Genomic DNA, 13184 nt, shown 5'->3' on the forward strand with positions numbered 1-13184 from the left:
ATTTCAATTGTTGAGATTATGAGACAATTAAAGCTAGATCACCGTGGTTAACCTGGAAGTAATGGATGGCCGTTGCGAGACTCCTCAGCGGTGCGTATCCATGATCCCGCCTAACGAGATTCAAACACAGGACTTATCAATCTCGTGCATGAACGCTTAACCTCTAGACCACTGAGCTAACCGGTATCCAACGGTGTTAATGTCTGACTTCGACCAATCCACAACATTAAGCAACCGTCCATCATTGTCTTTAGTGAAATGATATCTCACAACAGACCTGGTTGAACTCAACTGGTCACTACTTCTCACTAGAATTCCAGGAAATACCTCTTGAAAGTCAGTCACTAGTGAGCATATGTTGATTAATATCAGAAGGGAGTGTTTGTGGATATTATAGTAATTTCAATAATTGAGATCATGAGTCAATTGAAGCTAGACCATCATGAAAAACCTGGAAGTACTGGAAGGCCGTTTGCGTTCTATTGTACAGTGCTTCCAGGTTTCCCATGGTGGTCTAGCTTTCATCGAATCATGAATTCAACTATTATATATATATATATATATATATATATATATATATACCAGAAGGGGTGTTTGTGGATATTATAGTAATTTCAATAGTTGAGATCATGAGTCAATTGAAGCTAGACCATCATGGAAAGCTTGGAAGCATTAGATGGCCGTTTCGTCCTATTATGCGACTTCTCTGTAGTGTGCATCCATGATCCCGCCTCACGAGATTTGAACACTAGACCTGTCAGTCTCGCACGGGAGTGCTTAACCACTAGGCACACTGCTGAGGAGTCCCACAACAGGACGAAAGGTCCAGTCACTAGTGAGCACATGATGGTTATTATCAGAAGGGGATTTTGTGGAGATTTTTAGTAATTTAATAGTCCCGGATCCGAATCGCTCTACCGAGATCGTGGATGCTCACTGCTGAGGACTCCCATACTGGAACAAAACGGCCATACAGTGCTTCCAGGTTTCCCATGGTGGTCCAGCTTTCATCGAATCATGAATTCAACTATTATATATATATATATATATATATATATATATACACCAGAAGGGGTGTTTGTGGATATTATAGTAATTTCAGTAGTTGAGATCATGAGTCAATTGAAGCTAGACCATCATGGAAAGCTTGGAAGCATTAGATGGCCGTTTCGTCCTATTATGCGACTTCTCTGTAGTGTGCATCCATGATCCCGCCTCACTAGATTTGAACACTAGACCTGTCAGTCTCGCACGGGAGTGCTTAACCACTAGGCACACTGCTGAGGAGTCCCACAACAGGACGAAAGGTCCATCCAATACTTTCAAGTTTTCTATGGTGATCTAGCTTCAATGGACTCATGAATTCAACTATAAAATTCTAGTTTTGTTCAATAAGATTTAGATTCAATTAAGTTGACTGTCGCTGAAGAGTCTCATATTAGAACGAAATGGCTGTTCAATACTTTCAGGTTTTCAGTGATGATCTAACATCAATCGGTTCATGATCTTAATCAGAAACATAGTGTATTCAAAGAATGAAGTGTTGATAAATTCATATCCTTAATTTTTCACACAATTGATTGATCACTTGGTGGTGTTCAATATCATGCGTGTCAAGTCCTTCTTAGGGCAGATCGAATGCTATCGATCAAGTTGCAATGTGGCCACTAGTCTAGGTGGCTCGACATTGCGTGCACTATGTTGAGATAAGATGGTAGTTGGAGGTGGTCAACAGGAAACCCTGGACCAGGGTTTCGTGCTACTTGGCACTCGTCAGCAAGGTGTACCTGTATTCTTGAGGGTGTAGTATCTGTGTTTATGTTAAGCCCATATACTTTATTCTAGCTTTTAGCCAAGCCAATTCACCTATACATTGAGTCATATTTTGATCTTATTCATTATTCGCTTATTAACCTTGACTATATTTTATATGAGCGTAATTGTGAGTACCCTTCGTATCCTATTCATCATATGTCTGTCATTCATTTTTGTCTGACTATAAATATTGAGTAATGCTTGCTTATAGCGAGTTGGCTTCTCCGCCAATCTCCAACACGCATTATTTTTGCTTCACTCTCGAGTTGGCTTCCCAGCCATCTCCACTATGCGTCATCTTTGCTTCGCTCGCTTACACTTGCTCATGTGCCCACAGCTTTCTCATCTGCATCATTCATCAATAAAAATGTAGTTGCCGCTTCCTTTTGCCTTCTGATTTTATACACCGTTAAGATTGGTATAATAACGGTTATCGAAGTGAACTATTATTGAAGCACGGCACTACAAGGGAATTGGTGCTCCCTGACGGATTCGGTTCCGTGTCATTCAGCTTCATAGTCAGAGAAGTTACCATTGAGCTATTCGGGCCTCGACCGACCTCCTGTAGAAATGAGATGTAATCACAATTGATTGATTATTAGTCAAATATTATGAGATGAGTTGAAGAATGAGTATGATTCATGCTATCAATCATTCTAATATGCTTTTAACCATCAGTTAATTCTTTTCGGATTAGTTGTTTAACGTAAAAGACTTTATCGAGTCAGTGAATATCCACATTGTTTGTCCTACTTGTACCTTTTTGATGATGGTTGTGGTAGTTCTCCAAGTATCAACTCCGTGCTATAGAACTAACTGTCTTGACGTTCGTATTGAAGATTCTAACTTTGAAGTTAGTTGACAGTTGTTTTGAGTCCCATATGTTCTTCAATTGTAGAAATGTTGTCCTTACTTTGCCAATTCTTTTATTTACGTCTATATCAGATCCTCCACCTTCATCATTGATGCTTCCCAGATACGTGAATGTTTCCACATCTTCCAGAGTTTCGCCATCAAGTGTGGTTAGGTTGGTGTTCTCCATGTTTTATTTAAGGATGTTGCTTTTTCCTTTGTCTATGTTCAGACCTACTGCTGCAGATACTGCTGCTACATTGATTGTATTCGTCTGTATTCGCTCGTGTGTATGAGATAGGAATGCTAAATCATCTGCGAAATTCAAATAATCTAATTGATTCTGAGATGTCCATTGTATTCCGTGCATCTCCTCAGATAGACAGCTTTGTTTGACTCCGGTCCTTACTGGAAACGCATCTGTCAGCTGTCCTCCATGCACCAATTTGCAATGTAGTCCATCGTATGAGTTCCGGATAATGTTGACAATCTTCTAAGGAACTCCATAGTGTCGAAGTAGTTTCCATAATGTTCTCTTGTCCACACTGTCAAACACCTTCTCATAGTCAATGAATTTGATGTATAGCAACGAGTTCCACTCAATTGATTGTTTCACAATGATCCATAGTGTCACAATTCCGCCTGTGTACGACAGATCCTTTATATACCCTTAAATTGACATAGCATTATATCTATTTACCATTCGTATCGATATTTGTTTAATCCCTTTCTATTCATTCTTCTTCTTCTTCCTATCTTTTTTTCAATGACAGATATCTTATCAAGCCAATTTAAAAGCATGGTATATATTCTTATGGGTTATAGATGGTATATGGCATGGTTTTATTACTTATTTTATACCATATTATTGTTTAGCTGGTGGTAATCTATATGCTGAAGCAATTTTTTATCAAATTAATCATCATAATACAAATGGTAATTATGATTTCACTATGATTGGTAATGCATCATTTGTCTATTTATGGATATCTGTTACTATACGTTCAACAATATGGACAAAAGATTTTAATTTAATGTTAATTCTGTGTCATATTGGTACAACATTAAATCTGGTCATTTTATTTGTATTTCAAGTAAGTGACTACTTATTTTTAAATTTTAATTAAGTAGTATAAGTAAACGAATTATAGATTTAATCCATCTATTGAATACATTTGGAATGATACAAGGGGGTTTTGTGGAGATGTTAGTAATTTTATATAGATAAGATCATGAAGCTAGACCATCATGGAAAACCTGGAAGCACTGGATGGCCGTTTCGTCCTATTGTGGGACTCCTCAGTAGTGCGCATCCACGATCCCGCCTCTCAGGATTAACACCGTTGGATGCCGACCGGCTCAGTGGTCTATAGGTTAAGTGCTCTGGCGCGAGACTGGTAGGTCCTGGGTTTGAATCTCGCGAGTGTGGGATCGTGGATGCGCACTGCTGAGGAGTCCCATAATAGGACGAAACGGCCGTCCAGTGCTTGCAGGTTTTCCATGGTGGTCTAGCTTCAATTGACTCATGATCTTACCTATATAACATTTGGAATAGATTATCTTAGCAGTAGTTGTAGTACCGTGCTTTGATAATCGTTCACCTTGATAACCGTTATAAAACAAATCTTAACGGTGCAGAAAATCAGGAGGTAAAGAGAAACGGCAACTATAGTTTTATTGACGAATGACGCAGGCCAGAAAGTTATAAGCATATGAGCACATACCAACGAGCGAAGCATAAATGATTCGCATTCAGTCAGTTACAACGTAGGACCAGGCACATATATGCATCGGTCCAAATTGCCATACCCCATTAGAACAACAAGATGAACACCAAATACATAGAAGTAGTTCATTTAATGATGATAATATATAAAAGAAAGGTTGTATATAAGGATATAGTATAGGAAGAAAGAAAGATATGAAGCAGTTTTAATTTCATAGTTTAAGGGAAGACAGAAAGTGTATACACCGACGCCATTGTAATCGATTCTGAGCCATGTCACACAGAGTCTCCAACCATTGGTTACGATAGTCACGCGGACCCCAACCAAGTAGTCTGCATCTACCAACATGGCTTAGACTAGAAGTTAGTGACTTCAAGCACCACGTTTTGGTTTGGCCGCCTCTAACTCTTTTCCAACCATCCCCTACACTAGTCAGCGTAGCGCGTCGTGGTAATCGGTGTTCAGGCATATGTAACACGTGGCCTAACCTTCTCAGTCGATGAAGATTAATGACCTCATCAACTGATTTACTATCATTTCCTAATACCCTGTGTCTAACCTCACTATTACTTACCCGGTGATCCCAGCAGATGCGAGAAATATTTCTAAGACATCTGTGGTCAAATACTAGTAACTTACGAGTATCTTCTACTCTTAATGACCATGTTTCACAGCCGTAAAGTAGAACAGAGCGAACTGCTGCGCAGTATACTCGTCCCTTAATTGATAGACGGATATCTCGTCTTCGCCATAGGTGAGGTAAGTTAACAAAAGCCAAACGAACATTTTGAATCCGTGCTGAGATTTCTTCAGACACCAACCCATTAAGGCTGATCAGACTTCCAAGATCACACTCGTTCGAGATGGCGGGTAAGCCAACTCTAATGCGCATCATTTATGCTTCGCTCTTTGATATTTGCTTATGTGCTTATAACTTTCAGGCTTGCGTTATTTGACAATGAACTGTAGCTGACACTTCTCTTTGCCTTCTGATTTTATGTACCGTTTAGACTTGTATTATAATGGTTATCGAGGTGAACGATTAGCAAAGCACGGCACTACATAATCCCTATGACTTTATATATTACTTATCTTGACAATTGTCCTGGATTCCACTGCTATCCACTATTCATCCATCTTTGCTTGTAAAGCTTCTGAATTAATGGCAATATCGAGGCAGTTCACACAGGATGTATATATGCCAATAAGAGACTGATCAATTACAATCCTAAATAACAATGAAAAGATACAAGTAAACAACAACAAGTGAATGTTATTAGATTACTCTTGATGGTGTATAAACTTCAGAAGACAATCTGAGGTGTTGAATATAGTTTATTATTGTGCAATGTAGATTATTAACCTTCAGTCACTTAAAGCTCATTTCAGTAGCAATGCGAATGCAAATGAACGTCAGCGAGCGAGCGAGCGAACGAGTACAGAGATGAACAATGAAGCGTCTTAAAAGTCGTATGAATTTAGAAGATTTAAGCACATATATATAGAAAAGCGAATGAATCATAGAGTGATCTAAGAATCTAATATTTAAGTTACCAAGAGAGATATATGTGAGTAGGCTGTAACATATGAGATTAAGTGCACACGTTTATACAGACATGATAATAATACCAAGCAAGTTATATAAATAGTAATCATTTGAATGACATTGTCTGATAAATAAATTTGATTGAAGGGCTTAATAAAACTAAACGTAAAGATCTAGGTACAGTTGAGTTGCTATATACTTATTATCCCTAGATTTATCTCAAATACCAGGCAGGTTAGTGTTTTTGTTAGCGAGTTAGTTTTTCTACGAGATGGGGTCACTAACTCTATGCCCAACCCTCTACCTTTACATGGGATTAGGACCGGAGTTAACTCTAGAAGAACTACAGGCGGAGTTAAATACCACACAGGACTATTCAAAATTCAAAAATCCTAATGATAAGATGGAATGATAAATAAATGGTATGTTATGAGTTCTCGCTCACATGTTACATGTTATCGAGTATTCTAGTTATTGTCATTTATCAACTATTAACAACACTTTTTACCGTCATATGCCAATTTCCGTAATGTTTGTGCATGTTATATAGCTTTTATCCCAGTTAATTAGTAGTTTAACATATTTATTGCTCACTACCTGAGCGAATGTTAAATCAGCCTAATATGGTTATTTGAAACAATATAAACTTAAGCAAATGAAACTTCTCAAATGTAGAACTTTTAAGTTATTCTTATTACGCAGTTCTCTGGGTCTTGTTAACCTTTAAACAAAAATGGGCGATGGGTTAGTGTAGAGTAATTGGTATTCCAGATCAAGTTACAAACCCCCAGACGCCTTGGTACGGCCAAGAGTGGGGAGAGTCCGCTCTCCCTCTCCAAATGCTCTCACATGGCCACTCGTATATAGCCTCTGCCACGGAAGTCCTACTCAATGCCTTCTCGCAGCCTTACTGTTGTTTACGAAACTGAGAGGACGAAAAGCGAATGTCCGACAGTAACTTTAACTGCATTAGTGGACACGGTAAGTTTACCTAGGGAAGTTGGAAAACCCTCATTCCAAACCAATAGTGCGCATGGGCTCCAGTATCCTGTGGAAACAAATCGAGTATGAAGCCGCTGTTGGTCACGAACTACCATGTGACTGCATCTCCTCACAATGCTCCACTGCCTTGTGGATTAGACTTTTAGATCAAAGGCTCTGGGTGTGGCCCTCCAAGGAAACCACCTGTTTCAGTTTGGGCACCTGAGCAGTATCACAGCCCTCACACAAATCTCATTTGATTTGTGTGGCGCATATATATCTGGTTCCCCTTGGTACCAGTATTTATGTGTTTAAATAAAATAAAATAAAGTTACAAAGCAACAATCCATCCGGTATGTGAATTATAAAACAGAGAAAGTTAGGTTAATATTTCTCGCAATGATTTTTTTAAAATTTCATTGCATCAAAAGACTACTGAAATATAAGAACATTTAGAATTCATACAATCCAATAGGTATCCAACAAATCCATAGTAATTGAAATACAGAATAGCTACTCATAATTGATTGATCACTGGGTGGTGATGAATATCATGCTTGTCAAGTCCTTCTTAGTGCTGATCGAATGCTATCGATCAAGTTTCCTGTTGACTACCTCCAACCGCCATTTTATCTCAACAGAGTGCACGCAGTGTCGAGCCACCTAGACTAGTAGGCACATTGAAACTTGATCGATAACATTCGATCAGCACTAAGAAGGACTTGAGACGCATGACATTGATCACCACCCATTGGTCAATCAATTTTGACTACATCTCAGTCCTACAGGAGGTCGCTCGCAACGCGGATAGCTCAGTGGTAACGCCTCTGACTGTGAACTTAAGTGACACGGAATCGAATCCTTCAGGGAACACCAATCCCCTCAAAATTACAGGTATACTTTGCTGACGAGTGCCAAGTAGCACGAAACCCTGGTCCAGGGTTTCCTGTTGACCACCTCCAACCACCATCTTATCTAAACAGAACAGCTACCTCATATCAATCCATTCAAAGTTGTTAAAACGAAACGGTAGACACTTTTGATTGAGCATATCATTTTAGTTGTTGCTTTTTTTTCACCATCCCTTGGAAAATTGATTAATTTGAAAACATTTTTTTTCCGTGTAAATATGATTTCACTTGACCTTGAAAGCGATGCACAAAAAAATGAAAAAAAAATAAAAACAGTTGCCAAAAAAAACATCGACAAATTGAAAGATCATTTACCGCCATTAAATTTTTTAAACACAATAATTTTTTTAAACGATGAAACCGTTTAATTCAATAATCAATAATTCATTCAACCTTATAATAAGTTACTATGATTAAGCTTCCATTTTTTCATTATAACAGTTTTATTGACAGGTTATTCTTTTTTAAGAAGATTCTAGTATTCAAATCAATTGACTGATATCTTTCATTGAATAGATAGTAAACTGTTATCATAGAGATAATGTGATGAAGTGTGAATGGATAGTTTTTTCTTTTGGTAATTGATTAACATTTGATAGTTGAAATCATGAGTCAATTGAAGCTTGACTACTATGGAAAATTTGGAAGTACTGGATGGCGGTTTCGTGCTATTGTGGGACTCCTCAGCAGTGTGCATCCATGATCTTGCCTCATGAGATTTGAACACTGGACGTATGAGTCATATGCTCAATCATATGCTCACTAGTGACTGACTTCAAGAGGTATTTCTTGGAGTTCTAGTGAGAAGCGGTGACCACTCGAGTTCAACCGGGTTTGTTGTGAGATAGTAACGCACTGAAGACAAAGATGGATATTTGCTCAATTTTGTGGATTGGTTGAAGTTAAACATTAATACCGTTGGATACCGGCTCAGTGGTCTAGAGGTTAAGCGCTCGCGTGGGAGACTTAAAAATCCTGTGTTCGAATCTCTCGAGGTGAGATCATGGGTGAGCACTGCTGAGGAGTCCATATCAGGAAGAAACGGTTGTTCGATGCTTTCAGGTTTTCCATGATGGTCTAGCTTTTTTTGACTCATGAATCCCATTATAAAATTACTAAAATCTTCACAAACCCCACTTCTGATAAAATTTAACAGTTAATTAAAAATAAATTATGATTTAGTTTGAATGTAAGAGTTTACAGCCAGTAAAATTTAGTAGTTTTTGAAACAGCTCATCATCATAAGCAAAGAGATGGGTAGTGGATATTGGCTAGCAGTGAAATTCAGTTTGACGGGAGTTTCGTCTTATTCGAGATTCGTCAGCTGGATGTACCTGCATCTTAGAGTTGATATTCATTCTGAGACTCGAAGCTAATAATGTTCGCTTCAAACACCATCGTGTTATCCGTTTAGCTACTGAGTCGTGATAGCTTCCTACTTGTACAATGGAATGAAGTTCGCATTCACTCGTTATTGTTTTACTTGAATCTTCCCATTGATGTTTAGGACTGCAATTGATCAGTCTTTTATTGGCCATATGTGCATACTCTGCGTATTGTCTCGATATAGCCTTAATTCACAAGCATAATAAACAAAGATGGATGGATAGTGGCTAGCAATGAAATCCAGTTTAAGGTGCGTTTTGTCGTATTTAGGATTCATCAGCTGGATGTACCAGTATTTCAGGTTCACTGTTATTTCTAATCTGATTATCTTATAATCTTATATAATCACTTGACCACAATTTGTACTTGACTCACTGACTAATTAAGACTATTTCAGGTTTAATTGACAACATTTCACTGAAGTCTATTTCAATTGAGAGATATTTTGGAATGACTAGCTTAATTTCTACATGCAGATCAAGCTAATCTTTGCGAAACCTCTCAGATGAATTGCAATCGTGTGTTCATTGGAGATTTGTTTGAAAACGGAGTCTTTCTGTGTATTTTGAACACCTATCATAGTCTGATTTGTTATTGTCGAGCTATTTGAACCTCAGACTGTTAAAATGGTGTAACGTGTTGGAATCCCATAGTGAGAATTCGTTCCCTCAACATTGTATGTTGGTACATCTTGCTACTGAAGAGTGCTGACTATCAAGAAATCTAGGTACAGAACTTTATGATGATCGTCTCTCATCACCTATAATCTAAATACAGCTCGAATGATCTACAGTCTCTTGTACTACGGTTATGATACAACTTGGTCGATTAAATTCACTCAACACTAACGAATAAACAGGCAGTACGTTTATTGCTATTTTCAATACAAATATCAAGACAGTTCTATTGTATGGGGCGCAAACTTGGAGAACTAAGAAAGCTATCATCGAAGAAATACAAGAGTTTATTTACACTTGTCTACGCAAAATACTTCGGATCCTTTGGCCAGACAAAATCAGAAACAATCTTCTGTGGAAGAGAACAAACCAGATTCCAGAGGAGGAAGAAATCAGGAAGAAGTACTGGAAGTGGATAGGACACACATTGAGAAAAGCATCCAACTACACCACAAGGAAAGCTCCAACTTGTTATTATCAAGGCCAAAAGAGAAGTGGAAGACCAAAAAACACATTACGCCGAGAAACGGAGACGGACATGAGAAGAATGATTAACAACTGGATAGAAGTAGAAAGGAAGTCGCAGTACAGAGTGGGTTAGACAATGCTGACCGGTGGCCTGTGCTCCATTGGGGGTAACAGGCGTAAGTAAGTGAGTAATTTATTATTCTTTATAATCAATGACTTTAAGTAAAAGGATTTCAATTTTTGTAGTGATCTAAGCCTTCACAATACAAAATCTATACTGCAACACTTTAGCTAGGACTTACTCATATGACCATCGATTTATCCATTACACAAGATTGTTCAAATAGCTCATTCAATGTTCTTTATAGGATCTACGTCCAGGGTATCCTGAAGATGTTTCTTCTAGTGCACTTAGCTATGACCTTTTAGAAGCCAATGACAGCGTAAAGTGTTTTACTGATAGAATACCAACATCCTAAAAACATTAACCCTTTCAGCTAACGTTTATTTTGTAAATATTTATCCCATCCTAATTACACAGACATTTGTTCCCTCTACAAGTAATGAATATCAAAGATATGCTCAATTATGTCGAAGTCCTGCATTTTGGTTCACATTCCCATTAACTGTTTTTATAGCCAATGCTCCAGGATTATTATGGCGTTTAGCTTCAGATACATGGTGGACTATATTTATTGAAATGAAAAATGTACCTAAAAGTAATAAACGTAAATTTTATATAAAGAATCCATTGGTTTGGTTAAGAGCATTAGTTTATGGTCGAACAGGAAGAAATGATTCGATTCTCCAAAGTAAAGAAAATGATACCAACACTTTCAAAGAAGAAATCAATCATAGTTCTCAGTAGTTATAGAAGTAGATTTTTTTTTATTATTCAGATTTTATTTTGTTAATGTTACTAGTTGTATTTTTTGTAAAAATAAACTACTTAGCTTATCCTATGAATTTCTATGAAACCTGTGAAGTATTTCATTTGAAGAAAAGATTCATAACCCCTCCATCTATGTTTTTATACTTCATTTTGTAACTAGATAATATGAATATACTTTCATTTTTTCATATGGCATGTAATATAAATTTCGGTTAACTTATTTGCCTACTCATGAGTAAGCAAACTTTTACAGAAAAGGTTTTTGTTTCTTACCTTTATTGATATTGAAACGTGTTGTGTACAATGTGATTGATCTCATGAACCATCTTTGTATCTTTGATAAATTACACAAAGTTTGTGTGTTTCTAAGACGGCTAACATGTTCATCTATATATAATAATCGTACAAAAATATATATTGTATGTGTTACTAGAATATGAATGATTTGGTTTGTATTGTCTGATGATATAATAGTTTTCAACAATTTCGTGACAAAGTCACATGTTGATACTATCAGCTGATTCCGATAATGTTTTCCTGACTTCAAAAAAAAACTCAGAATGAAATGTTTACCGATTTTAAAATATCTGACTGATAGCATTTTTATTTTTTTTTAATCATGTGCTCAACAATGTTTTCTTTATGGCAATGATGTATGTGTAACTTCGATACATCTCGTTTTGAGTTGTATTCAATGAGATAACTTAGTCTTTTTAAAAATATTTGATACTTAATGGCTGGTGAAATAAAAGTAATGTTTTGCTACAGTGGTGGTTATAGTTGTCTGAAATGACGGTAATAAGAACAAATACCGTTAAAACTTTCATACAATAATCTCACTGACCGTGAGACCCAACCACGAATTTTAAAAAATAAAGACGCGATACTAGCTTCAACTAGGGCTACAAATATGGAAATGTCAGTGTCGAAAAATTAGACGCTAGTATCACCCTAAAAATGATGTAATTTCGTTCTTTATATCCTACAGTAACATTTTAGACAGGCATCCTCTCGCACAGATATATTCAAGTCGTAATGATTGGACCAGTATGGTTGTAATCAGAAAAATTATTAACCGAAATTTTATGGAATACGCAGACGTAAAACACGACCAAGCTATGGAACCGAAAAGAATATTTATTGACAAGTGATGCAGTCAAACTTGTGGGGGTAATTCTAGAAACTCTGAAATAACGTTCTATCCGATGAAATAAGAGTTTTAAGGACCAGACTGGTTAGGAAGTAATCAGTTGATCAACAATTAATAACCACCCTGGGAATAAAAAACCATAAATAATAACCCGTTCGATTTTTCTGTTAGAAAAGACAGACACCTCCAATGAATTCATGCTTTCTTTTAGTGTCTCCGAATTATTTACCACAATCCCATCAACAGAAGCTGTACAAATAAAGAGTGAACACGCTGACCTGTAGTGTTATCGGTTCCTAACCACACGATATTTGAGGTTGAACATAAGACAACGCAGAAAATACACATTCAACGATTAACACGAGAATGTCAGAGATGATGAACGTGAGAACAATTCATCAGCATGGTGTAACAGACTAGCAAGCATGGTCATTCTATGTAATTCGTACATTCCCACAGTAAACATATTGATTTATCCCTAGCCAAAATGTGTTCTTCAGAATTATTAAACATCATATTGCTGATTATCACCACAGGACGAGTTAGTATAAATGATGATGTGATTTCCACATAATACAATATAGATTAGGTAGTCACGTTATGGCGAATATGTGATTTTGAGATTAGGTCAACATTACAGTGAAAAACATGAATGTGATAACACCGAACGAGACCACGAATCAATAGACCTACTCAGCTTTACAAAAGATGAGTTTAAACAGCTTCTACTAATGTGCACCAAAAGCATTCAGTTTCTGTTCAATGATGTCCTATATCAC

Source organism: Schistosoma mansoni, assembly GCF_000237925.1.
Source record: "Schistosoma mansoni, WGS project CABG00000000 data, supercontig 0184, strain Puerto Rico, whole genome shotgun sequence".
Taxonomy (NCBI): domain Eukaryota; kingdom Metazoa; phylum Platyhelminthes; class Trematoda; order Strigeidida; family Schistosomatidae; genus Schistosoma; species Schistosoma mansoni.